The following is a 27,574-nucleotide window of genomic DNA, read 5'->3' as shown; positions in this document are numbered from 1 at the left end:
TTGTTAAGCTGGGGGAGCTGAAGATTCCAGACATCACAGGTTATCCCTGCTCAACAGGCAATTAGTTCAGGGACTTCAGATAAACCTCAAACCTCTGAGCCTTGGGTCATTCAGAATGCGGTTGCTGGAAAGTAACACCCACATGGCGTCATTCAGATTTGGGACTGAGGACTGTGCCCACCAACTGAATATCTACCATGAAGCATTTAGTGAGCACCTACTATGCACTAGGCCCACTGCAGGCCAAAAAGTGAAACAACTGATGCTTCACAAAGACCCTGTGTGGGAAGCTTTTGCCCATGCTGTTCCATCTGCCTAGAACACTCTTCCTTGCCCTCACTGCCCAGTTAACTCCTACTCTACCTTCGCTTCTTAGATCAGCTGCCGCCACCTCCTCCAGGAAGCCTTCCCTGACTTCCCCTCCCATCATTCATGCCCAGAGCCTCCCATTCTCTATTCCCCTCCCTTATCAATCTCCAGCAATTTCCATATTTTATTGCAAAAGAAGAAATAAAAAACACTGCCACTTAAACTGGTCTGAATTTTCTTGTCATGGAGAATTCTTATTTGAAAGGGCTTTTTTTTTTTTTTTTTTTTTTTTGAGACAGAGTCTCACTCTGTCACTGAGGCTGGAATGCAGTGGCACAATCACGGCTCACCACAGCCTTGACCTCCTGGCCTCAAGCAATTCTCTTGCCTCAGCCTCCTGAGTAGCTGAGACCACAGGTGTACACCATCATATTTAGCTAATTTTTAAAATTTTTTTGCAGAGATGGGGTCTTGCTATGCTGCCCCGCCTGATCTGGAACTCCAGGCTCCAAGTGATCCTCCCATCTCAGCCTCCTAAGTAGCTGGGACAATAGGCATATGCCATCACACCTGGCTAATTTTTTGCAGAGATGGGGTCTTGCTATGTTGCCCCACCTGATCTGGAACTCCTGGTCCCAAGTAATCCTCCCATCTCAGTCTTCTGAGGAGGTTGGAACACAGGCATACGCCATCACGCCTGGCTAATTTTTTTTAACTTTTTGCAGAGATGGGGTCTTGCTATGTTGCCCTGCCTGATCTGGAACTCCTGGCCCCGAGTGATCCTCCCACCTCAGCCTCCTGAGTAGCTGGGACCACAGGCACACGCCATCACACCTGGCTAATTTTTTAAATTTTTTGTACAGACAGGGTCTTGCTATACTACCCCATCTGATTTGGAACTCCTGGCCCCAAGCAATCCTCCAGCCTCGGCCTCCCAAAGTGCTGGGATTACAGATTAGCCACTGTGAGAAAGGGCTTTTTAATACTCCTTTGGACACAGGTTTTGAACACTTTTCTTTCCTGAACTACATACATAAATAGAAAATGTTTAAGTCAAATAAATGGTTCATGTTTCCTGAAAAGTCCTGTGTCCCGAGTCCAGCTCTTATGAATGCTTCTTGCCCCAGATTTGCTGATTGGGTTTTTTTCTTTCTTTTTTCTTTTGAGATGGAGTCTCGCTCTGTCATCAAGGCTGCAGTGCAGTGCTGTGATCTAGGCTCACTGCAACCTTGGCCTCTGGGTTCAAGCAATTCTCCTGCCTGAGTCTTCCAAGTAGCTGCGACCACAGACTCACGCCACCACGCCCGGCTAATTTTTGTATTTTTAGTAGAGAAGAGGTTTCACCGTGTTGGCCAGGCAGGTCTCGAACTCCTGACCTCAAGTCTCGGCCTCCCAAAGTGCTGGGATTACAGCCATAAGCCACCGTGCCTGGCCTAATTTTCGTATTTTTAATGGAGGTGGGGTTTCACCATGTTGGCCAGGCTGGTCTCGAACTCCTAAGCTCAGGTGATCCACCCGCCTCGGCCTCCCAAAGTGCTGGGATTACAGGCATGAGCCACCGCACCCGGCTGTGATTTGGGGTTCTGATACCTGGCTGTGATTTGGGGTTCTGCACACATAGCACTATTGCTTGCACTCCCAGGCACCGGGGACCTGGCATCTCCCATGGGCGGCTGCCCCACTGCCCCGGGGTTTTCCTCCCAGCCACACTGAGACATCTGTTCTGAGGGATCCACGAAGGATCCCGACTATGGCTGGGCTCCTGCTCACCTTCCCACGGCCCAAACACCAGGGTTTGTCAACTCACACTTTGAGGGCTGGAGTGGCCATGGCGGGACATTAGGAAGAACCACTCTACCCAAAACAACGCCTCATGCAGAGCAGGCACTGAGAAAATATTACTTCGGTAAACAAATAAATAGCTGAGCCTGGCCAGGCACAGTGGCTCACGCCTATAATCCCAGCACTTTGGGAGGCAGAGGCGGGTGGATCACTTGAGGTCAAGAGTTCGAGACCAGCCTGGCCAACATGGGGAAACCCCATATCTAGTAAATATACAAAAGTTAGCCAGGAGTGGTGGCACGCCTGTAATCCCAGCTACTCGGGAGGCTGAGGCAGGAGAATCACTTGAACCCGGGAGGTGGAGGTTGCAGTGAGTCGAGATTGTGCCACTGTACTCCAGCCTGGGAGACAGAGCAAGAATGCATCTCAAAAACAAAAAACACAAAACATTACACAGGAAATGAGCAATCAGAGAGGTTGGGCAAGGGCCACAAAATCACACAGCTAGGGAAAAGGTGAGGGCAGGATTTCAATCCAGGACTAACAGAATCCTAGATTTTCCACCAGTCCAGGTGGCTCCTGACAGCACAAATTTTCCTAAAATAAGATAGAGCAGGGCAGGGCCAAAGCAAACATCTCAAATAAGAGAACCCAAACTCACACAGATCTTTAAATCAAGAGGGTGGGGTAAGTGGTCCACCTAGAAATTAGTAAGGGGCCAGGAGCAGTGGTTCATGCCTGTAATCCCAGCACTTTGGGAGGCTGAGGAAGGTGGATCACCTGAGCTCAGGAGTTTGAGACCAACCTGGCCAACATACTGAAACCCCACCTCCATCAAAAATACGAAAATTAGGGCAGACGCGGTGGCTCACGCCTGTAATCCCAGCACTTTGGGAGGCCGAGGCGGGCGGATCATGAGGTCAGGAGATCGAGCCCATCCTGGTTAACACAGTGAAACCCCGTCTCTACTAAAAATACAAAAAATTAGCTGGGCGTGGTGGCAGGTGCCTGTAGTCCCAGCTACTCAGGAGGCTGAGGCAGGAGAATGGCGTGAACCCAGGAGGTGGAGGTTGCAGCCCAGACTGCGCCACTGCACTCCAGCCTGAGCAACACAGTGAACTCCGTCTCAAAAAAACAAAAACAAACAAACAAAAAAACAAAAACAAAACGAAAATTAGCCACGCATGGTGGCACATGCCTGTAGTCCCAAGAGAGTTTGAACGAGGGAGTTGCAGTGGCAAGTCTGCCATGATCCAGCCTGGGGGGTAGTGTCTCAAAAGGAATGATGGAATGATGACCGTAAAATGCTAGGAGACAGAATGAGGACAGGACAGAACAGTCTGCACCCCAGCAGGCCCAACAGCAAGGCAGTCTGGCCATGCTGTGTGACCCTGGGCAGGTGACTTGACCTCTCTAGGCCTCAGTTTCCTCATCTGTAAAATGGGTATAAATCTCTTCCCTCCCTCACATGGCTGCTGTGAAGACTGAATGGAAAAGCACACGGAGCTGTTCCCACCACCTGAGAAGCAGCTGATAGACTGCAGATATTATTATTTTGGTGGTGATTGTTATTATTTGTTTTTATTTTTAAAGAGGGTCTCGCTGTGTCACCCAGACTGGAGTACAATGGTGAGATCACAGCTCACTTGCAGCCTCAAACTCCTGGGCTCAAGTGATCCTCCCGTCTCAACCTCCCAAAGTGCTGGGATTACAGGCGTGAGCCACTGGGCCCAGCTGATGTTATTTTTTAAAAAGTTTTTCTGGCCTAACCTGTCAGGGTGTCCAGCACCCTATTTCCTTTGACATTGCTAAGTGAGAGGCCCACATTGCAATCTCTTGATCTGTTTGTATTCTCCATTTAACAGACGGTGAGTCCCTGGAGGGCAAGGGCCTGGCCTGCCCTCCCCTCCATATTTATCCCTGAAATACTGAGTTCTAGAAACTTCTAATGGAAGGATAGAAGAGAAAGCATCAGCTCAGCCTGGCCACTAACCCCAGACATGGAAGGAAAAAAAGGAGGGACATTCTACCTTCAAAAGCCATCCCAAGGCCAGGCACAGCGGCTCACATCTGGGATCCCAGCACTTTGGGAAGCTGAGGCGGGCAGATCACCTGAGGTCAGGAGCTCGAGACCAGCCTGACCAACATGGCAAAACCCCATCACTACTAAAAATTAAAAAATTAGCCATGCGTGGTGGTGTGCGCCTGTAGTCCCAGCTACTTGGGAGGCTGAGGTAGAAGGATCACTTGAGCCCGGGAGGTGGAGGTTGCAGTGAGCTAAGATTACACCACTGCAGTCCAGCCTGGACGACAGAGCCAGACCTTGCCTTTTTTCTTTTAAAAAAAAAAAAAAAAAAAAAAAGCTATCCCAAATCCACTTGCTTCTTCTCTGGGGAGAAGAGGCACCCACCTCTGCCTCCACCTGGTCCATCCCCGGCATCGACCATGAGTATCTGAGTCAGGTCCCGTCCCTCCTCTGCCCATAGCCCTCCATAGCTCCCACCTCTCTCGGGCTCAAAACCCAGGTTCTCCCTGCAGCCCACAAGGCCCTACATTCACCTCCTCTCCCCTCCCCATCACTCACTGGACTCCAACCACACAGGCTTCCTTGCTGTTCCTCCAACACGCCAGGCGTGGTCCTGCCCCAGGGCCTTTGCACACGCTGTGCCCTCTGCCTGGAATGCTCTTCCCCCACGTATCTACTTGGTTTCTCCTCACCTCCATCAGGGCTTTGATCAAACGTCACCTCCTCAATGAAGCCGTTCCTACAACCCCATTAAAAATTACAACCCTCATGCCTCCCTCCCGAGTCCCCTTTGCTCCTTTACTGCTTTCTCTGATCACCCCTGATGTGCTATATATCGTATTTTGCCTATCATCTCTGTGCCTGATCCACAAAGCCATCCCTTTTATTCCTGCAGGGTCCCGGCACAGAGCCTGGTGGACGGAAGGCATCCGAGAAATCCCCCCAGATGATGGCAAGCGCAAAATCAGACGCAGTGGCTGCAGCCAAAGCAGCCGCTGAGACCCCGGAGGCTGATGGCGGAAGCTTCCACGCCTACTCCAGCTGGGGCCTTCCTGTCCCTGTTGGTGAGCCAGGCCCCTGCCCTCTGCCATCCGGCGGCTCAACACCTGCTGTGACACAGCAGGAAGCAGGGGCAGCAGCCAGTGCCTGTGGCCTTGGCTGGACAGCTCCCTCCAGCAGGTTTAATCCCTGCCCCAGTGGGAGAGGGGGATACACGGACCTTGAAGTCAAACACACAGGCTGACACAAGCATCGTCCACTTGGCTTATCCGGCTCCCGGGAAGGGGCCGGTGTAGGGACAGCCTGATAAACGTCTGGCAAATAAATGGATTTTTTTTTTTAATTGAGATGGAGTCCGCTCTGTCACCCAGGCTGGAGTGCAGTGGTGTGATCTCGGCTCACCGCAAACTCTGCCTCCCAGGTTCAAACGATTCTCCTGCCTCAGCCTCCCAAGTAGCTGGGATTACAGGTGCATGTCACCAAGCTCGGCTCATTTTTGTATTTTTTTAGTAAAGACGGGGTTTCGCCATGTTGATCAGGCTGGTCTTGAACTCCTGACCTCAGGCGATCTGCCCACCTCAGCCTCCCAAAGTGCTGGGATTACAGGCACGAGCCACTGCATCCGGCCTGGATTTCTTTACAATCGTCACACCGTCCTCAGGCTGAGCCCAGCCCTGATTTGAGGGCTTCACCCTATGAACTCACTAGATCCTCCCAAGGAGGCTGGGCGGTTGGGGTTATCATTATCCTCATTTCCCAGAGCAGGAAACTGAGGCCCAGAGAGGTGGAGTCATTGCTACTAAGGGACAGAGCCATCTGGCCCTAGAATCTGGTTTTGGCCACTAATCAACACAGTCTCAATGAATGAGAAGAATAAAAGAAGGGCCCGGTGCTGGCTCATGCCTGTAATCCCAGCACCGTAGGAGGCCGAGGCAGGAGGACCACTTCAGCCCAGGAGTTCGAGATCAGCCTGGGCAACATAACACGACCTTGTCTCTACAAAAAATTAAACAACAACAAAAAAATTAGCCAGGCATGGTGGTGTGCACCTATAGTCCCAGCTGCTCGGGGGGCTGAGGCAGGGAGGTCGAGGCTGCAGTGAGCTATGATCATGCTGCCACTGTACTCCAGCCTGGGCAACAGGGCAACACCCTGTCTCAACAAAGAAAAATAAAAAGGATACATCAAGGTAACAGGGAAACGTGAGTCATGTCGACGGAGCATTCTGACCTCGGGAAAAAGGCAGCTATGCTTCATCTCCCTGACGTCTCCCAACCCAGTGACATGGGCCCATTTTAGGGATAAGGAAAACTGAGTCCCTCAAGGGGGAAGTGATTTCCTAAAGGATCTACCACCTAGAAGTGGCAGGCTCAGAGCTAATGATAAATTCACTAAACCCTTACCCAGATCAATGACAGGGTCATTTCGCAGGGGCCTCGGTGCTGTAAGGAGTTTGGCTCGTGCCTCGTGAGTACCCACTGTGTGCCAGGCCCAGAGTGGAAAAGTCTCAGATGTCTCATTTCCAGACAGGTAAACTGAGACTGAGAACTTCAGCTATTTGCCCAAGCCCTGAGATGTCCACATTTTACAAACAGGTGAACTGAGGCTCGGAGAAATAGAACCATTTATCCAAGCACCAAAATTATCTCCATTTCCAGATGGGTAAACTGAGGCTGGGAAGTTCCGCTATGTGCCCAAGCCCTGAGATGTCCTCATTTTACAAACAGGTAAACTGAGGCTCATGGAAATGGAACCATTTATCCAAGCCCCAAAACTGTCTTCATTTCCACATGGGTAAACTGAGGCTGAGTTCAGCTATTTGCCCAAACCCTGAGATGTCCCCATTTCACAAGTAAACTGAGGCTCAGAGAAATTTAACCATTTATCCAAACCGTGAAATTGTCCCCATTTCCATTTGGGTAAACTGAGGCTCAGAGAGGTTTCAACAGTTGCCAGAGGTCACACAGCCGGCAAGAGGCAGCACTGAGCCTCAAATCTGAGGTTTCCTGACCTGACAGGGAACTGCGGACCCCACAGTCCCCGCCTGAGCTGGCGTTAGCCTTTAGCGGAAGCCCTCCCCAGCTCTGCACAGCAGACACCCTCGCGGCCGTGCCTTGCTGGAGTATCCACAGTGACACACAGCCCTGTTGGTGGCTGGGCTTTTTCAGGCTTAAAAGGGAGGTAAAAATCACCTAACACCAGCTATATTTTTAAAAACCCCACAGCACTCAGGAGGCTGGCCCGTCAGCGCAGCACCACGTCCGTGGGCAGGCAGAGGCCCCGGAACTCGAGGACGTGGCTATTTTAAAGGGGCTATTTCTGGAGGCTGAGGTGAGAATGCGGGGGTGGGAGGAAGAAGCAGCCGCGGGGACCGACTCGGGCCCGCCCCGACTGGCCGACTCCCGGGTGGGGGGTGGTTAAGAGCCAGAACGTGGAAGCCACCTGCTCCTCGCAAGCACTGCCTCCAGCCCGCAGAAAGACCTCAGGCGGCCGGGCGCAGTGCTCGCGCCTGTCATCCCAGCACTTTAGGAGGCTGAGGCAGGCGGATCACCTGAGGCAGGGAGTTCGAGACCAGCCTGACCAACATGGTGAAACCCCCATCTACTAAAAATACAAAATTAGCCAGGCGTGGTGGCACGTGCCTATAAATCCCAGCTACTCGAGAGGCTGAGGCAGGAGAATCGCTTGAACCCAGGAGGTGGAGGTTGCAGTGAGTCGAGATCGCACCATTGCACTCCAGCCTGGGCAACAAGAGCGAAATTCCGTCTCAAAAAAAAAAAAAGAAAAAGAAAAAGAAGACCTCACGCATTTCAGAGCCTCAGGAAGAGCGGTTTAGGCAAAATGTATGCCTGGAGCCCTACTGTGTGCAGACGCTGCCATGGACATGGCGGAGGAGGAGAGAAGCAGATAATGAGTATGAAGCATTCAAGGCTGGGTGTGGTGGCTCACGCCTCTAATCCTGGCACTTTGGGAGGCCGAGGAGGGCAGATCATTTGAGGTCAGGAGTTTGAGACCAGCCTGATCAACATGGCAAAACCCCATTTCTACTAAAAATACAAAAAATTAGCTGGGCATGGTGGCGCATGCCTGTAATCCCAACTACCAAGGAGACTGAGGCAGGAGAACTGCTTCAATCCAGGAGGCGGAGGTTGCATAAACCAAGATCGCACCACTGCACTCCCGCCTGGGTGACAGAGTGAAACTCCGTCTCAAAAAACAAACAAAAAAGCATTCGACAGAGAGATGGTGGCAAGGGCTTTGAGTCAAAGAGAGCAGAAGGGGGAAGACAGGAAACTAGGTGGCGAGGCAGGCTGCAAGTTTAAATAGGGTGATCGGGGAGGCCTCATTTAAAAGTGACCTGAGACGTGAAGGAAGTCAGGGAGGGAGGTGCTTGGGGAAAAGCATTCCAGGCAGAGGGCACAGACCGTGCAAAGGCCCTGGGGCGGGACCATGCCTGGCGTATTGGAGGAACAGTGAGGAGGCCCGTGTGGCTGGAGCAGAGTGAGGACGGGGAGACAGGAAGGAGGGGACAGCAGGGAAGGGACGGAGCAGGTTGTGTAAGGCCTGGTGGGCTTCAGGGAGGACTTCGGGTTTTCCCCCAAGAGGTGAGAGCCATAGAGGGCTACAGGCAGAGGAGGGATGGGACCTGACTCAAGAACTGAAAGATGTCATTGTGGGAAGACAGACTGTGGGAATGAGGGCTGGGGTCAAACCAGATCAGAGGTGACTGTGCTGGTCCAGGTGATGATGGGAGCTGGACCAGGTGGAAGCAGAGAACAGAACAAAAATGGAAAAATGAAGGCTATGTGCAGTGGCTCATGCCTGTAATCCCAGCACTTTGGGAGGCCAAGGTGGGTGGATCGCTTAAGCTCAGAAGTTCAAGACCGGCCTGTCCAACGTGGTGAAACCCCATCTCTACAGAAAATACAAAAATGAGCCAGCATGGTGGCACGCGCCTGTCATTCCAGCTACTCGGGAGGCTGAGGCAGAAGAATCGCTTGAACCCGGGAGACAGAGGCTGTGGTGAGCCAAGACTATGCCACTGCACTCCAGCCTGGGCGACACAGCGAAACCCTGCCTCAAAAAAAAGAAAGAAAAAAAAGGGAAAGCAAGCTGGCCTGTGTACAGTACTCAGCACAAGGTCCGGCACACAGTAAGTGCTCAGCATACATTGGCTTGTATTATTTTTAGGGTCTTAGGCTCTGTACTCTGAACCTGAAACCCGCTTCCCCTGGCAGGAACCTGGGGAGACCCAGGAGAAGACAGTGACCCCTGTGCCTGGGAGAGTTCTGCATACGGAATGGAACACAGTTTTCACTCTCATGTCCCTATTGGCCTGTCCCAGGCTGGAGGCAGCTGATCAGACCAGGGCCAGATCTGATGGTTGCAACGGAGGAGGAGAGGAGAAGGAGGTAGTGACCCACGGGTTAAAGGGGGGAGGCCCCCAGGCGTGTCAGGATGCAGCCCTGCCACAAAGCGTGGGGTCAGCCCAATCCTAGCTCAACTCTACTTGCTGTGTGACCCTGCACAAGTCACATCCCCTCTCTGAGCTTCAGTTTCCTTATCTACGAAAGTGGGGCAGTGGCTGTAGGCTTCTCACAGTGCTGTGCAGATTCAACAGGACCACGAGGCACTCAGCTAGAGTTGGGAGCCGTGTCAGCACCCATCACACTTGGTCGTTCACCATCATCCTCATCCTTACGCTGTTTGGAAAACTTCGAGTATGGGGTCTCTGGAGCACAGGGGCAAGAAGAGCCACATCCCCAGGAGAACCATATCCCCAGAAGGTGTCCCAAGGTTCATGTCCTGCCACCGTTTGGATCCAGTTGAATTGCAAATGCCAGAAAAACACGAGCAAGGAGTGATTTCTCTTTTCACCTAAGGGAAGCTGCCAGGTTGGCCATTCAGGGTTATTTTGCCCTCCCTGACAATCACTGGGGCCCAGGCCCCTTCCATCTCTTTGATCCCCCATTCTTATCTGTGACACCTGCCTCATGGTCCAATATGGCTGCCTGAGCACCTGCCATCATCTCCATATTCCAGGTGACAGGTAGAGAGGAGCATGTGCCACTTCTCTTGAAAGACATTTCCAGAAAATCCTGCTTATTTACACCACGGGTCAGCATTGAATCATATGGCACAGACAGCTGCAAGGGGCACCGAGAAATGTTTTCTTTCTCCCAGGTGGCCATGTGCCCAGATAAAAATTGTAAAGTTCAACTGCTATGGAGTGGGGGGATATGATGGGATATTGGGAGATCCCGCCACAACATCCCTTGTGGGCCATGGGGCCAGGTCTTGGGTCTCAAACCAGTGCATCTGAGACATTTTAACCTGGAAAGAGAAGAGAGACGTCATCGGGGCCGGCCCCCTGCCTCCACACGACGACGGTTTCACTCATCCGAACATCCACCTCCCAAAAGACTCCAAGGTCAGAAGCAGTGGCCATGACCCAAGCACAGGCTCTGCCAAAGGCATCCCCAAGGACAGGCCCCCACCGGCAATCTGTGCTCCCCAAGCACTGGAGCTGAGCCACCAGGCACCCCCATTCAGCCTCCCTCCTGCCTACCGAGGACACCGGCCAATTCATCTCCTTCTCCTCAGTAAACAACTGTCAGGGAAAATAAATAGTTTTTAATAGGCTCATTAATCGAATTCAGGGAGAAATCACCTTCTCCCCAGGCCATGGGGAAGCAACGCTCAGTTCAAGAAATTCAGGCCGAAGGCAGAAGGGGCTCAGCCTCCCAGAAAGTCCAGGAGATGCCCCAAACAGTTCTAGCCACATTCAGTAACACTGGGACAGGCATGGTGGCTCACACCTGTAATCCCAGCACCTGGGGAGGCTGGGGCAGGCAGATCACTGGAGGTCAGGAGTTCGAAACCAGCCTGGCCAACATGGTGAAACTCTGTCACTACCAAAAATACAAAAATTCGCCATACGTGGTGACGCATGCCTGTAATCCCAGCATCTCAGGAGGCTGAGGCAGGAGAATCGCTTGAACCTGGGAGGTAGTGGTTGCAGTGAGCCGAGATCGGGCCACTGCACTCCAGCCTGGGCGATACAGTGAGACTCCATCTCAAGAAAACAAAACAAAATACTGATCCAACCAGCAAGGGGGTCATTCTGTGCCGGGCTTAAGGCTAAAAGCCTCAGGTGGGTGCTAGGATGCCTTAAACACCTCAGGGGTGCTCAGGCCTCAGCTTTCAGCCTGGAACAGACAGAGACAAAAGCAGCAAGAATTTAATGCCCTGGTTTTGCTCTCATCACATTTATTTTTAAGGCTGTACCTTCAAGGACATACCAGGTTTCCGTTCACAAGAGCGAGACAAAGTTTTCTCTCTTACGTTTTAAAAGAGAATGGGTTTAAACAAAACGTATCAAGTACTGGCTAGGCACGGTGGCTCATGTCTGTAATCCCAGCTAAACAAAACGTATCAAGTACTGGCTAGGCACGGTGGCTCATGCCTGTAATCCCAGCTAAACAAAATGTATCAAGTACTGGCTGGGCACGGTGGCTCATGCCTGTAATCCCAGCGCTTTGCGAGGCTGAGGCGGGAGGATCGCCTGAGCCCAGGAGCTTGGGGATGCAGTGAGCTATGATCGTGCCACTGCACTCCAGCCTGGGTGACAGAGTGAGATGCTGTCAAAAGAAAAAGAAAAAAAAAGAAACAAAATGAAGAAAAGAAAGGAAGAGAAGAGAAAGAGAAAAAGAGGAAGAAGGAAGGAGAAAGAAGGGAAGAGAAGGAAGGAAGGAGGGAGGGAGGATAGAAGTAAAGAGAGAATGAGAGAGAAAGAAAAGGAAGGAAGGGAGACAGGGAGGGAGAAAAGAAGGAAAGAAAGAACGAGAGAGAAAGAAAAAAGAAAAAGGAAGGAAAGAAGGAAAGAAAGCAAGCAAGCTAGCTAGTCCTTAGGCGATGGGGCGGCAAAGCACCGGATATACAGTCCAAAGACCCTGCAGAGCGACCTCGGCACAGACCTAGAGAGTCAGAACTGACCCACCACACCTGCTGACATTGACGTGACTCGGTTTCCCCACTGAGGCTGAGGTGGTCCAAGGGTAGCCCCGCCCGCACTCCCAGCCCAGCTCCTGCCAGCGTGGCAGCCTGCCCTGTGACTCGGTCTGCCCAGGGCTTGCCGTAGGTGCCCGCCAATCTGCTCTCCGCACTGCAGTGGGCACGCTCCAAGCGCAACTCAATACCCCAGACACAGCCACTCCCCAGCGCCCCCAAGCCCCATATGCAGGTCCTGCAACCTTGCTTCCAGAGGGCACTGATCATCAAGCTGTATTTTATGATATCTTAGCCAGTTTGGGGCTTACTCCAAGCGTGTTTAGCATAGATCCTTCCAATACCAAGACCCTTCTACCCAAGAGACAGCCTCACCCCCATTTTGCAGACGAGAAAACTGAGGCCCTGGAGGGTGAAACCACTGCCCCAGGATCACACTGAACGAGCAGCTCAGACATGATTCAAACTTGCACTGTTCAAATGCTAAACCTGATCCCCCAAAGATCCCCTGGCCCATTCCTGGTGAGCTCCTCAGTAACTTCTCCACCTGTCTGGCCAGACACACAGGGTGCCCAACATCCATCAGGCCTGGCTCAGTTCTTTTTGTTTTTAGAGACAGGGTCTCGCTCTGTTACCCAGAGTGCAATGGCGCATGATCACAGCTCACTGCAGCCTCAAACTCCTGGGCTCAAGCGATCCTCCCACCTCAGCCTCCTGAGTAGCTGGGATTACAGGTGCACACCACCACATCCAGCTAATTTTTTTACTTTTTATAGAGATGGGGTCTTCCTGTGTTGCCCAGGTTGGACTTGATCTCCTAGCCTCAAGCAATCCTCCCATCTCAGCCTCCCAAAGTGTTGGGATTACAGCCATGAGTCACCATGCCCGGGTACTGGTTGACTCTTAAAATCATCTGGCCCAACCATTGCACACTTTCTGGGGGTCCCCAGCCCCTTTGGGCCTCTCACCTTCTCCCCAGGAGACAGGAAATCTCACAGACTGTTTTAGAGTTGCCTGACCTCCTGACACTGGTCCTCAGACCCCTGGCTTGAAGCCAGTTACTCAGAGACATCACCCTCAAAGCCATTCCTTACCATTTCTTTTGTTTTTTTGTTTTTGTTTTGAGACAGAGTCTCACTCTATTGCCCAGGCTAGAGTGCAATGGCACAATCTTGGCTCACTGCAACCCCTGCCTCCCGGGTTCAAGCGATTCTACTGACTCAACCTCCCGAGTAGCTGGGATTACTGGCACACACCACCATGGCCGGCTGTATTTTTAGTACAGACTGGGTTTCACCATGTTGGCCAGGCTGGTCTCGAACTCCTGACCTCAGGTGATCCACCAGTCTCGGCCTCCCAACGTGCTGGGATTACAGGCGTGCACCACCACGGCTGGCTGTATTTTTAGTAGAAACGGGGTTTCACCATGTTGGCCAGGCTGGTGTCGAACTCCTGACCTCAGGTGATCCACCTGCCTCGGCCTCCCAAAGTGTTGGGATTACAGGCGTGAGCCACCGCGCCCGGCCCTTACCACTTCTTGCCAGACACTGTGGATATTCATCAGCTCAGAGAGGGTGAGCAAGTAGCTGAGAGCGCACAGCATTTCCGCTGGGAACCCAGTCTCCTGGCCTCCCTTGCCCAAGGGCAGAGTGAGCTGAGCTATAATCCCAGCACTTTGGGAGCTGAGACAGGTGGATCGCCTGAGGTCAGGAGTTCGAGACCAGCCTGGCCAACATGGTGAAACCCAGTCTCTACTAAAAATACAGCCAGCTGTGGTGGTACGTGCCAGTAATCCCAGCTACTCAGGAGGTTGAGGTCACTGTGGCTGCCTCTCTCTGCAACATCACCCACTCCAAGTACTCTCAGAGCAGGACCAGGGGGCTGCCGAGGCGGGGCTTTCCCCATCATTACCTGCCTGATCGAGGTCATTAGACGCGGCGATGCTGGTACACGCAGGCCAGGCGGCAGCTCCCAGGAGCCAAACGGGCTGATCTGGAGGGGCGGGTGAGGTGTGGCAGAGCTTAGGTCCTAAAGGGGTTGCAGACAGAGCGAAACTGTGAGGGAAAACAAAACGGGGTGCTGGAGGCAATGGCGGGGTAGGGTTGGCCTGGCGAGAAACAGAGCTCCCGGCAGAGCAAGGACAAAGGCCTGGAGGTGGGAACAGGAGAAGGATAGGTGTACACGGAGTGGAACAGACAAAGGGGAGGGGAAGAGGAGGAGAGATGAGGCCAGCAGGCCACAGAGAGGAGTCTGAGGGTGCCATCCAGCGAGGGAAAGTGACTTCCCCAAAGTCACACAGCTCGTAAGGGGCAAAAACACATCCAGGCTGATAACATCTTTGCTCCCAGCCACTGTGGGAAGTGGCTCTGGCTACATCATGGCTAATAATCCAGCTACAGAATTGCAGCCCCCAGTGCAAAATGAAACCGTGGGGTTTTCCTTGTTTAAAAATTATTAAGGCCGGGCGTGGTGGCTCACGTCTGGAATCCCAGCACTTTGGGAGGCCGAGGCGGGCAGATCACGAGGTCAGGAGATCGAGACCATCCTGGCTAACACAGTGAAACCCTGTCTCTACTAAAAATACAAAAAATTAGCCAGGAGCGGTGGCAGGTGCCTGTAGTCCCAGCTAGTTGGGAGGCTGAGGCAGGAGAATGGCGTGAACCTGGGAGGCGGAGCTTGCAGTCAGCCGAGATCACAGCACTGCACTCCAGCCTGGGCGACAGAGCAAGACTCTGCCTTCTTAAAAAAAAAAAAAAAAAAATTATTAAGAATTTCCAGGTCGGGCATGGTGGCTCACGCCTGGAATCCCAGCACTTTGAGAGGCCGAGGTGTGTGGATCCCCTGATCTCAGGAGTTCAAGGCCAGTCTGGCCAACATGCTGAAACCCTGTCTCTACTAAAAATACAAAAACTAGCCGCCGAGCATGGTGGCACATGCCTGTAATCCCAGCTACTCGGAAGGCTGAGGCAGGATCTCTCGACCCCAGGAAGTGGAGGTTGCAGTGAGCCGAGATAGCGCCACTGCACTCCAGCCTGGGTGACAGAGCAAGACTCCATCTCAAAAAAAGAAAAAAAAATTATCAAGAATTTCCAGACAGCATCAATAGAGCGTTCATCTAAACGCAGCCCCTTCTGATCGTGGGCCCCCGAGTGACTGCAGGGGCCCCACGAAGCTGGGCCTGGGTGCAGCCTCCACGAGTGCAGAAAAGACATCGTGTACAGAAACACCACCTCTGTAAACCTGACAAGAAAGGGCTTGTCATTCCCAGTTCTCAACCCTCCTTTGTGCCTCAGTTTCCCCATCTGCAAGACAAGGGGACACCTGCCACCTCTCAGGGCAGTTCTGAGGATGAAATGAGAAAACACAGGGCCAGGCACACTGGTACTGACGGCGGAGCATTAACGACCCCCACCACGGGGGACTTTCCGCCCGCTTGGGTTAGTTCTCCTCTGTTGCAGCTGTTTGGAGAATGTGGGTTTGAGGTTCCAACCTCATCACCCCTAACGGTTCACGAAGCTAGGGGGAGGGAGGGTAGACTCATCTGGCTCCTCCTGTGCACCTTGGGCTCCTGGCCCCATTATCAACATGACACCATTGAATTCCCAGTGATGCAGCAGGCAAGACTCGTCCCCATTTCACAGATGAGAAAACCGAGGCTCAGGGGAAGAAAATAATGAGGTCATCTCACACAGCCAGGGAGGGCCTTTGTCAGGATCTGAACCTGGGGCATTCAGACCCCCAATGCCCTTCCCCAGCAGGGCCAGAGTCTGGGCTCCCAGGGCCAGGTGGGGCCAAGAGAAAAAGTCCTGGGAACTGGCAGCCTCTCTGCACCCTGCTGATACCTGGGAGGTGAAGCCAGCACTGTCGCCAGAAACCCCGGCAGTTCACACTCTCTAGAATTCATCCGACAGGGGCAATTACCCACTTCCAATAATCAATGGGGCGGTGGAACCAGGACAGATGCGCAGAAGGAACCCATTAGCGATCTGGATGTGGGGGTGGACCAGGATAAAGGCACCACTGCCTGATTCTCTCCTGCTTGGGTCGACATAATCAGGCTTTTTAATAAGGCCTTGCTCTGCTGCGCAGGCTGGAGTGGAGTGGTGCAATCATAGCTCACTGCAGCCTCAAACTCTTAGGCTCAAGCAATCCTCCCACCTCAGCCTCCCCAGTAGCTGGGACCATACGTGTGCACCCCAACCCTCGGCTGATTTTTTTTTAAGTTTTTTGTAGAAATGAGGTCTCACTATGTTGCCCAGTCTGGTCTTGAACTCCTAGGCTCAAGCAATCCTCCCGCTTTAGCCTCCCAAAGTGTTGGGATTACGGACGTGAGCTACCATACCTGGCAAAATTCGGGTTTCTAAATCTCAGCACAGTGGACATGAGGGTGGGGTCATTCTCTGGGATGGGGTCATCCTGGCCATTACACGGAGTTAAGTAGCATCTCTGGCTTCCACCCACTCCATACCAGAAGCACTCCCAGGACATGACACCCAAAAATGTCGCCAAGTGTGCCCAGACGTCGCCAAGTGTGCCCAGGGGAGCAAAAGTGACCCTGGTTGAGAACCACAGCAGTACACTCAACGAATAATACTGGTAACCCGGGGGCTCCAGCCCTGAGAGCAAACGAGTACGCTACAGAAAGAACGAGGGATGGAGAGGCAGGTCCTGCCGCCAGTAGATAATTCACAGCCCTGCCCCGCGGGACAGCCGGCTTCCTTCTACGCAGCATTTAATTTAAATCAAGTTTATCATTATGACCAATATTAATATAATCAGAGCCAACGTTTATCGAGCGCGGACGCTGGCCCAGGCCCTGTTCTCAGCACTCTCTGTAAGCTATCACGCTGGTGCCGCTAAACAACTGCGGAGGTGGCTGGGAGTCTTAAACCCATTTCACAGGCCCGGAAACTGAGGCCCATGGATGGCAATGGAGGTGTCAGAGGTCACGCAACTTTTCATTGTTGGGGAAGGGGTCAAAGTCCACGGTGGCCCTGGATTTCTGTACTACTGCGTCATGTTAACCCAAGGATGTTAAAATAGGGCAATTTTTTTTTTTTTTTTTGAGACAAAGTCTCACTCTATCACCCAGGCTGGAACGCAGCGGCATGATCCCAGCTCACTGCAACCTCCACCTCCCAGGTTCAAGTGATTCTCCTGTCTCAGCCTCCCAAGTAGCTGCGATTACAGGTATGCACCACCATGCGCAGATAATTTTTGTATTTTTAGTAGAGGCGGGGTTTCACCATGTTGGCCAGGCTGGTCTCAAACTTCTGACCTTAGGTGATCTGCCCGCCTTGGTCTCCCAAAGTGCTGGGATTACAGGCGTGAGCCATCACGCCCAGCCAAAATTGGGCAATTTTACTTAAAATCTAGATTTCTGCTTTTCCTTGGAAAAACCAACAGATTGGGCCCTGGAGCCGTGCAGGGCTTCCTTGGAGGTTGAAGGAGACTTTTTGGCCCACACGACCCACTGGAGCGGACACTCCAGCCCTGACAGGCGTTATGGTTTGAGAATCACACACCTGCCATGGCTTCCTGCCTCGGTTTCTCCCTTTGGACTGGTGAAAGGGGTCCCTTCCATCCTCCTGCGCAAGGCCCAGCAGCAGGCAGGCAGGTGTGGCTGTGCGGCCTTGGGCAAGTTGCTCTCCCTCTCTGGGCCTTGGCCTGACAGCAGTTCCAAGAAGCATTTCCAACGTTCCAGGTTTTCTGTTGATCCTGATGTTGGCAGCCCAGCTCTGTGGGCTTTCAGAGAACTCTGGCTGCACATCTAAAAAATGCAATTTGTTAGACGCAGTGGCTCACGCCTGTAATCCCAGCACTTTGGGAGGCCAAGGCAGGCGGATCACTTGAGATCAGGAGTTTGAGACCAGCCTGGCCAACAGGGTGAAACCCCATCTCTACCAAAAATACAGAAATTAGCCAGACGTGGTGGCGGGTGCCTGTAATCCCAGCCACTTGGGAGGCTGAGGCAGGAGAATCACTTGAACCCAGGAGGCAGAGACTGCAGTGAGCTGAGATCACGCCATTGTGCTCCAGCCTGGCGACACAGCAAGACCGTCTCAGATAAATAAAATAAAGTAAAAAATAAATTAAAAATGCCAATTCGCCAGGTGTGGAGGCTCACACCTGGAATCCCAGCACTTTCTGAGGCCAAGGCAGGCAGATAGCTTGAGCCCAGGAGTTCGAGACCAGCCTGGGCAATATGGTGAAACCCATCTCTACAAAAAAAATAATAATAATAATACAAAAGTCAGCTAGGCATGCTGGTGGACACCTATAGTCCCCAGCTACTTGGGAGGCTGAGGTGGGAGGATTGCTTGAGCCCAAGAGTTAAGACACTGCAGTGAGCCATGATGGCATCACTGCACTCCAGCCTGAGCATAACAGTGTGAGTCCTGACACACACACACACACACACACACACACTGTGATTCGAACTCCTTGGGGTGGGGGGACCTGTGTGGTCTTCCCCAGCTAAAGTCAACTCTCCTCTTCTTGTTTGTGCCCCCCTCACCTCCAGCCACAAAGCAGTAGGTGCCACTCTCAGTCTTTGTCCCTGGTGCCCCCCACACCTGTTCATCTGTCTCCACTCATGATAGAGGCAATGTCAAAGCACCCATTTTACAGATCAGGAAACTGAGGCACAGAACAGCTTTATTACTAGCCCAGGCCCCACAGCTGCTTAGATTCTGGCTCCCAAGTTCCTTAGCAGCAGGTTTCCAGCAATCCTGATGGAATGAATGAGTGAACTGGTGAATATTCGAATGAATGCATGCATGCTCGCTCGCACACCATGCTTGTCAACCGATCACTTTCCTGAGTGCCCATCAAATGACTGCTGTCAAAGCCCCAAATCCCCCCAAACTCCCCCCTTTGGTGATCACTCGGGCCCACCAGGGGCTCTGGAAGTTGGGAGCCACATCTGGAGTCTCTGGAGTGCCCGGAGCTCCCAAGGCAGCCACGTGTCCTCCCTGTCCACCATCCGGGCCCCCCTATGGTTCAGCTCCTGCCAGGCGCCCAGTCCTGCCGCAGAAGTGGGGCGGCCTTGATTAAGCAGCCAGTGAAGGGGAACGCCCCAGTTTGCAGTGGCTGAGTCATCCTGACATCTCCCTGGTGCTGGACCCCATCGGGGGGCTGAGGGCGGGGTAGCGGGGCGGGGGCGGACACTGGAGAGCCCCTCTTGGGCAGGTCCTTCAACATATCAACGTAGCTCCCATGTTGTCAAAAATAATAACAAAAACAGAGTAGAGGCAGCGGCTACATTCTAGGTGCCGTTCTGGATCTGTGCTTACACACGTTAACTCATTTCTTCCTCCTAACAATCCCTCCAGTTGGGCACTATTACTCTTCTCAATAGACAGATGAGGAGAATGGAAGCACAGAGAGGTTGAGCAACTTGCTCCAGGTCACACAGCCAACAAGTTGGCAGAGCCGGGATTTGAACCCCGTGCAGCCTCAATCCAGCATCCTTGCTCTTAACCTCTGAGAAAAGGCAGTCGAGAGCCCTGGGGTGTGTGTGTGGGGCGGGGGGTTATCTCTGTAGCGATTTAGGTGGTCCCCTCAGCAGATGGACTGCTATCCAAACAAACAACCTTGACAATCGGGCAGAGCTCCTTCCAGGCGTCAGGAATCCAGGTTGTGGCAGCCAACAGCTTGTGGGCTGTGTGAAGTGACCTCAGGCCAGTGGAGGCCCCTCCCTGTGCCTCAGTTTCCCTCTCTGCAAAATAGGGCTCAGATCACAGCAACTCCGCTGACAGGGGATGGCAGGTTGGAGGAGACGAGGATGCTACTGACTTGCTTACTTAGCAGAGGGCCTGGCACGGGGCGCCAACTCTAAATAGTTGGAGCAGCTGTTATTATCCCCCCGACATCCCCTCATTTGCTGATCACGGGGGTTAATTATAAGCGGCATTAAATTATACACACAGAGACGCGCCAACCTCGCTTCTCCAGAACCCCTGAATTTCCGCTAACTCTCAATTACCCACGTGACAGCGCGACGATGGGCCATCCTCCCAGCCTCTCTCCCCACAGCCTGCCTCATCCGAGGGTCCCAGGCTTCCAGAGCCGTGGCTTCTCCGCCCGCCGGATACCCGTCTGGGTGTCCAGAGCGGAAGGAAGGATGCATGCGACTGACAGCGGACGCGTTGAGAGCCAGGGGAGGCGCGTTACTCACAGCATCTCATGTCAAGGCTCGCCGCGACGCGGACTGCGACTGTACTGATCTTAGAGATGAGAGAACACAGAGAGGTCAGGCAACCCGCCCTAGTTTGCACAGCTCAACTGGGGCCGGTGGCTCAAGTCAGGGCTCTGACCTGGAACCCAGAGGGGTAACCTCATTCTGTAAGTGAGGAAGCTCCTGCACGGAGAACTGAAAGGACAGAGGGGAAGTCATCCAGGAAGGAAGGAAGGAAGGCAGGCAGGTGAGATCTAGGAGAAAAAGGGGAATTTTCAGTTCTCCAGGTGGAGGGAACAGGAGACACCTGGCCCTTCCTACAAGGGGCTTATGGCAAAGATCAAAAACAACTTAGAAGGAGCAAGGCCACCCAGGTAACATAGAGTACGAGACGAACTCTGTCCCCATGAAACGGGACATTTGTGATCCAGCCCCAGTTACGGCGATGGGGACGGGAGGAGGAAGTCCCCATGATCCAAAAATCCAAGCTCTGAACCCCCAACCAGGGTGGGATCCGTGGGAATCAGAAGGAAACAGGAAGCCGCACAGAAACCTGGGTTTATTTTCAGATGTGGAATATCCCCTCGGCCTCCGCGGGGTGCTGAGTGTGCCTTGATTCCGGGGAACAGAAGAGGGGATTCCAGGGCTAGCCCAGAATAGCACCAGCCCCCAGGTCCAGTCTGGCCAGGCCACGATGTTGGGGGACCGGCAGCTCCAAGGAGGAGGAGGAGGAGGAGGAAAAAGAAAAAGAGAGAGAGACAAAAATAAAGCGATGTGAAAGTGGAGGGCCTGTCCGTGAATCACTCCTACCCGTTAATTTTCGCCTTTGCAGAAGTGTAAGCCAATTGATTTTTCAAATTCCCCACACACAACCCCCTCCCCAGCGCTTCTCAAATATCAGCTAGAGACAAGACAGAAATGGTACGCCGGGGTTTTTTTTCTTCCCTTTTTGGTTGAGAGTCTTTTCTTTCTTTAAAGGAAAAGGGGGGGCGGGGGGAAACCACACACTCCACACTCTTGAACCTCAGGGTTAGAGACACCCGGGTGTCACCTGTTTCCTAGACATTTTGGGGCTGCCACTGTCTGTGTGAGACAACAGCCACCCTTTCCCTCGATCACATCCCCTACGCTTCACTTCCTCTCTCCGTGGTCCCCCTTCCTCAATTCAGAATGTCACCTGGTGATAAGATGACATGCATTTGAGCCTCAACCACCTTCCGGTACCCCCTCTCCTCTGCCCCGCAAGCCACAAGCCGAAAGCCGGCAGCTTTCCGATTCCAGAGCAAGGTAAGGTGTGAAGATGACAAAATTCACGGTTTAAAAAGCCCTTGAAACCTTCAAGCCCCAGATACGTGCCTTTGTCCGTGAACCCATGGTGAATTTTTGGGGGTTTTTTTGTTTTGTTTTATATCAGCTTGCCACAGGAATCCTGCGAGGAACAGCAGTTAGGTCTTACTCTCCGCTCCTCCTGTCGCCACCGGAGGCTAAGCCACTCTGCCTGGTGAGCGGTGGAGGGTGGGGCGGCGGGGGGTGGTCTCTCTTCAAATTCCCCTCCTTGGGCATCTTTTGCCGCAGGGAAGGACGCAGGAAGGGCAACCTGCACAGGCTTTGCCGGAGAGGGGTTCTCATCCTCCTTGCAAATTCTAAGAGGACGCCCACCCATTGGAAGGTGAGCCAGGAGCCTGCCCTGGATGCAGAGGAGAGCTGGGGAGTGCCCCTTTCTGGGACCCCTGCCTCCTTCCAGAAAGCACGAGACCCTCCCAGAAGGGGGCCACAGCGGTGGGCACCGCGCCCGCCAAACCTAAAGCTCATCTCAAGATCTTCCCGTGGCTCCGACCGACTCTGCAAATGGAGCCTAATGGGTAGCAGGGGGAAGGAACTGCTCTCAGCCGAAAAACATTAAGCTTTGTCAATTATCCCCCAAACCCGCTGGGTTTATAAATATCCCTTTTTATTTTTAGGATTTTCCCTCCCGCTCGCCCCCATCCCGAACTCTCTCCACGCCCCGCTTCTTTCCCCACGCACACGGCGGCTGCACCGTCACAGAAAGCAGGTGAACGCGGGGCCACGGGGCGCTCGGGTAGAAATGCCACGTCGCGCCACCAAGTCACACCACACCGTCCCTGCCCGTCCCTGCCCGTCCCTCTCCAGCCATCCCGCTAACTACTGTATTGGGGCCATGCAGCCGCTGGAATAATCAGCGAAGCCACAGGTCTCCCCGTCTTGGCAAGTGGAGGTGAGCGCTGCCCTCAGACATCTGTGAACCGCTGTTCAACGCCAACCCCGAAGGCAGAAGGGGAAACCAAGTCACCTCCCAGAAAGACGTTTGATGAGCAGAGATAGATTTGCCTCCAGACTGGTACCAGGGCTGGGAAACCCAGGCAGAGCCCCAGGCTCTGTGTGACCCAAAGAAGAAAAAAATAGGTGCACAGTGATGGCTCCAGGTCTGCCCACCCAGATGCTACCACGAAATCCCTGGCATCCACGAAGCTTCCCCCTGTTCCACGGTGGAAATTGGGGGAAAATGGACTTGTGTCTCCAAGCAGGGTCCATGGACACTGGACGATGCCTGAAATCCCCTGGAAGGCAGGGAAAAGGCGCACTGAACGCTCAACCGGGGTATAACGAGTGATTTTTTTTTTTCTCTGCTGGCAGCAGGCAGGAACCTGGGGTTTGAATGTCCCCTTCTCCGTCGCCACCTCACGCAGACTTCAGAGGCTCTCAAGGTTTCCTGGTGAGGGGGGAAATCATCCCCGGAGCTGACCTGCTAACCAGCAGCACCCTCCAGCACCACAGCCGGGCCACACCAAAATGACCTGTCACCCATCTCCTGCGGGGAGTGGGGAGCGGGCCAGTCCACCGCCTCTCGGGACGGTATCTCTGGACGGCCACTGACAGTACCAGTCTCTGTCACCCCCTGGGGGGATAGGGGCGATGTCATCGGCCAGGGTGGCAGAAATAGAAAAGTGCGTGAGCTCACCAGGCAGCCTGGGTCTCCCGCGACGTTTTGTTTGCCTGAGCCCAATTAGAACAACTCTCAGGGTGATGCAGTATGGCGGGCGCTGGCCCCCAGGGGGCTGGGAGGCCTAGCCCCCATGCAGAAGTGCACCGTCATGATGAGGGTGTCCCCCGGGCCTGGGGAACAGGGCAGGACCCTGCTTTCTGGAGGGGAAGAATGAAGACTCCGCCAGCCTGCCAGCCAGAAAGAGATGCCCCACGGAAGGCTTTGTGGAGGGCAGCAGGGGGGTGGGGGGGATGCCCAGGTGGGGACTCAGTCAGGCCCAAGCTGGGGGGCTGTGGGATTTGAGGGCGGGAAGCAGCCGCCCCCAGCCCCAGCTGCCTGCCTTCCACCGCCAAAATATCAGCTGGCAGAGAAAGAAGAGCAGAGGGACAGAAGGCAGGCGCGATTGGCAGGGGGAGGGGGCACAAAGGAAGGGACCCTGGGAGGGGGAGGGGACTTATGCAAATGGCAGATTCGACCAAGTCCCTGGGCCATTAATAAACGCTCCAGCAGCTGCCGCTGGTATCTCAGGAGCAGAGGCGCGGGCTGGCTTCCTTCTCCCGGGCGAAAGGCGGCAGAAAGAGGGAAGAAGGACGCCCCAGACAAAGAGGCACCCCAAGAGCAGCAGCGATAGGGGGGCACCCAGAGGAGGCCAGAATCCCAGCAGCCAAAGTCCGGGTGGTGGCGGACGGGAGCCCGGAGCGGGTGGGTCCCTGTCCTTGGGACCCTAGGGGTCTCTTCCTGCCTCCTCCCGCTTCTAGGTATTATCCCTACTGCTCAGCCGGGACTCGGACACCTCGGACACCCCGGACACCCGCTTCACCAGCCGCGGCTGCCGGGATGTGTTTTTAGGGGCTCGGCCAGAGGCAGCAGGACCCCATGCTCAGAAGGGGGCTCCCCTAGGTTGTGACGGGAGGGGGTAAGGGGAATCCCAGCTGAGCCCAGAAGGGGGAGGCAAGGCACCCCCATGTGGCGCTGGAAGGTTTGTTAATTTGGGGGAATGAGGTCCCAGGAGGTGACTGGATTTGAAGAAGGGTTGCAGAGGAAGGGGCGTTCTTGGAAGCTGCATATTTAGGGACCCACGAGAAGACGATTTGAGATTGGGGAAAGAGGGTCAACCGAAGGAGGTGGTCCCAGATTTGGGGCGGGGGGTGTGGTCGAAAAAAAGAATTCCAGTTTGTGGGAAAGGTTCCCTGATTTGAGGATTCTGGAGAGAAAGCGGCCAAAGGAGAGTTCCCCAATTTGGGAAGGGGGGGAATTGGTGGGAAATGTCCAGGATTTGTAGGGGGAGGTCCGAAGGGAGGATCTTAATTTTAGGAGAGATTCCCATAAAGAGCGGTGAACTTGGCCGCAGCCCGGCCGAACCCTCGCACCCACGGCGCGGGCACTCTAACCTGAGGGGCTCCCCTCAGGGCACGCCCCGCGCCCCCTTTAACCCGGTGCCGACGGCCCCGCCCCCCGGGATGACGTCACCGCCCCTCCCCCTCGCAGCCCCCAGGGGGCTCCCGGGGAGTGCGGAACTCGCGGGGCTGGCGGTTCTAGGGCCGGCTTCCCCACTCTCGGGATCCCCACGGGGCCCCCAGCGCAGAGGGGAGACTGGGGTGCTGGGCGTGCGCGTCTGCCTGCCAGAGCCCCTGGGGCTGGGGGCTGAGGCTCGCCCCTGGGTGGGGAGGCTGGAAGGGGGCGCCGGGGCCGCAGAAGGGTGGGGCAATGCCCGAGTGCCGGAGGGGCGACCTCCCATAAGGCAACGACAGGGCCCGGAGTGTGCCAGGGGAGACGGCGTAGACTCGGGGGTCTCCAGGGGAGGGGGACCTGGAGAGGGAAGGCGGCGGGCGCAGCAGCCCTGGAGCCACCCCGCCTCGAGCCACCCGTCCCGGCTCCTCTCCGCTCCGGGGCGCCTGCACGCCCCCCATCCTCCGGCACAGCGCCCCCTGCCTCCAGGACCCGCCCGGGGACCCAGGCCGGGCGCCGCCGGGGCCGGCACCCGCTCCGCACACACGCGCGCCCCCCTCCGCGCCTCTGCCCCGCCCGCAGCCCGGGGTGGTGCAGCCGGCGGCGCTGGGCAGCTTCCAACGCCGCGCTCCGGGCGCTTCCAGCCCAGCCCCCTCCCACGCCGCGGACGAAGCCCCCCAGCCCCGCCTGCCGAGCGCCCCCAGCGCGGCCCCGGCCCAGTCCCTCGGGGCATTGTCCGGGCGCAGCTACCGGGGCGCAGCGGCTGGGCGTGCAACTGGCTGCAGCCGAGCATCCTCCGAGCACAATGGCCGTGCAGGCTTCCCCGGCACAAAGCCGGCGCGCTGCCCACTCGGCTGCCTCCAAGACCCCCCTTGGAGCGCCTGCATTTTTTTTTCCTCGAATCCATGATTTTTTTTTTTTCGGCTTTACCTGGAGGCTGGCTGGGCTGGGCTCCCCCGGCTCTGCCCCGCTTCACATCCTGGCTGTTGCATGGGATCCGAGCGGAGCCCGAGCGCCAGCGGCTCGCGGCGTGCGCGCGCCGGCCGGGCTGCCGGGCGGGCGGCGCGAGGACACTCACTGCGGCTCGCGCTCCCCTCGCGCCGGCTCGCGCGCCCCCCCAGCCGGTGACGTCATCCCTTCCGCCAGCGCCGCCGCCGCCGCCGCCAGGTCGGGGGCAGGGCCGGCCCGTGCGCGTCACTGCGCAGCCGCGCGGCCGCCACGCCCCCCCGCCAATGGGACTGCACAGCGCGGTCACGTGGCCCCGGGGTGTTTAAAGGGCCGCGAGAGCACGTGGGGCGCGGGGCTTCGCGGGACACGTGCGCGGCTGCAGTGGTGGTGGTGGGGGCGGCGGCGGGAAGGGCCCCTGGGGCTACTGTCCGTGCGGGAGCCCTGGCGTCCTGGGTGCAAAGAGCATGGCACTTTCTGTGCGCTGCTCTAAACTCTGCCAGGGCTCCCCAGTACCCTTGGAATAAAATCCCGCCTCCTCTCTGCAGCTGGCCGTTTCACATTAGCGCCCACTACCCTGTCCCCCTCCCCCCCGCCATGTCAATGCTCCAGAAAAACCAGCTGCTCCTTCTTCGCTTTTTAAGAGATGGGGTCTGCCACCTAGGCCTCAGTACAGTGGTATGATCATAGCTCACTGCAGCTTCAAACTCCTGGGCTCAGGTGATCCTCCCGCCTCAGCCAGCTTCTTACAGTTCCTCTAACGAGCATCCAAGATCTTCCCCTTCTCATCTTTACAATTTCTGCTCAAATAAGCAGCGCCTGGGAGAAGCCCTCCCTGACAACAGCTACCAGCCACGCCCCACTCCGCTCTATCCCATTATCCCGGTTTTTTGTTGTTTTTTGTTTGTTTCTGAGTCGGAGTCTCACTCTGTCGCCCAGGCTGGAATGCAGTGGCGTGATCGCGGTTCACTGTAACCTCCGCCTCCTGGAATCAAGCTATTCTCCTGTCTCAGCCTCCGGAGTAGCTGGAATTACAGGCGTGCTGTCACCACGCCTGGCTAATTTTTGTATTTTTGTTAGAGACGGTGTTACACCATGTTGGCCAGGCTGGTCTTGAACTCCTGACCTCAGGTGATCCGTCCACCTCGGCCTCCCAAAGTGCTGGGATTACAAGCGTGAGCCACCGCGCCTGATCCCATTATCCCGTTTTTATTCTAGTTACACTGCAGTGTGGCTCCAGAGATCCCTCTGTGTAGGTTGAACACATGAATGAATGGATGATGGAGCACTTCTTATAGAGTAAGCACTTTACACAGATCTCACCTAATTACCATCCCCTGCTTCCCTGGAGTCAGGACGAGCCACAGTTGGAACCCAGCTAAAACACTGACTTGCTGTGCGAGACCCTGAGCCTCACTTTCCCCATCTGTAGAATGGATTTGCCTCTAGATCTCAGCTCTCATCTGTAAAATGGGGCAAGGTAGCCCCTGCTCCTAAGGAGGGTGTGATGATGAATTGCTATTATGTGGCTGCCTGGCTGCCATTGGTGCCTGAAGATGGAATAATAAGAAAAAAGAGGCCAGGCCTGGTGACTCATGCCTGTAATCCCAGCACTTTGGGAAGCCAAGGTGGGCAGATCACTTGAGGTCAGGAGTTCGAGACCAGCATGGCCAACATGGTGAAACCCCATCTCTACTAAAAATACAAAAATTAGCCGAGCGTGGTGGCAGGTGCCTGTAGTCTCAGCTAGTTGGGAGGCTGAGGCAGGAGAAACTCTTGAACCCGGGAGGCGGAGGTTGCAGTGAACCGATATCACGCCACTGCACACTCTAGCCTGGGCGACAGAGCGAGACTCCATCTCAAAAATAAAAAA

At 54.8% G+C, this 27,574-nt stretch overlaps 1 protein-coding gene across 1 annotated transcript in view; it reads right to left on the bottom strand.

The window, feature by feature from the left end:
* The window catches only part of PTPRS (protein tyrosine phosphatase receptor type S), a 132,444-nt gene extending 106,594 nt beyond the window's left edge, over positions 1-25,850 (bottom strand). Inside the window, exon 1 of the mRNA XM_058428158.1 lies at positions 25,687-25,850. The gene's annotated coding sequence lies outside the window, so the exon portion shown is untranslated. The remainder of the gene's footprint in view (positions 1-25,686) is intronic.
* Positions 25,851-27,574: the final 1,724 nt, after the last annotated feature.

This window comes from Hylobates moloch, unplaced genomic scaffold (assembly GCF_009828535.3).
Source record: "Hylobates moloch isolate HMO894 unplaced genomic scaffold, HMol_V3 SCAFFOLD_15, whole genome shotgun sequence".
Taxonomy (NCBI): Eukaryota; Metazoa; Chordata; class Mammalia; order Primates; family Hylobatidae; genus Hylobates; species Hylobates moloch.
This window is presented reverse-complemented; position numbering and strand designations above follow the sequence as displayed.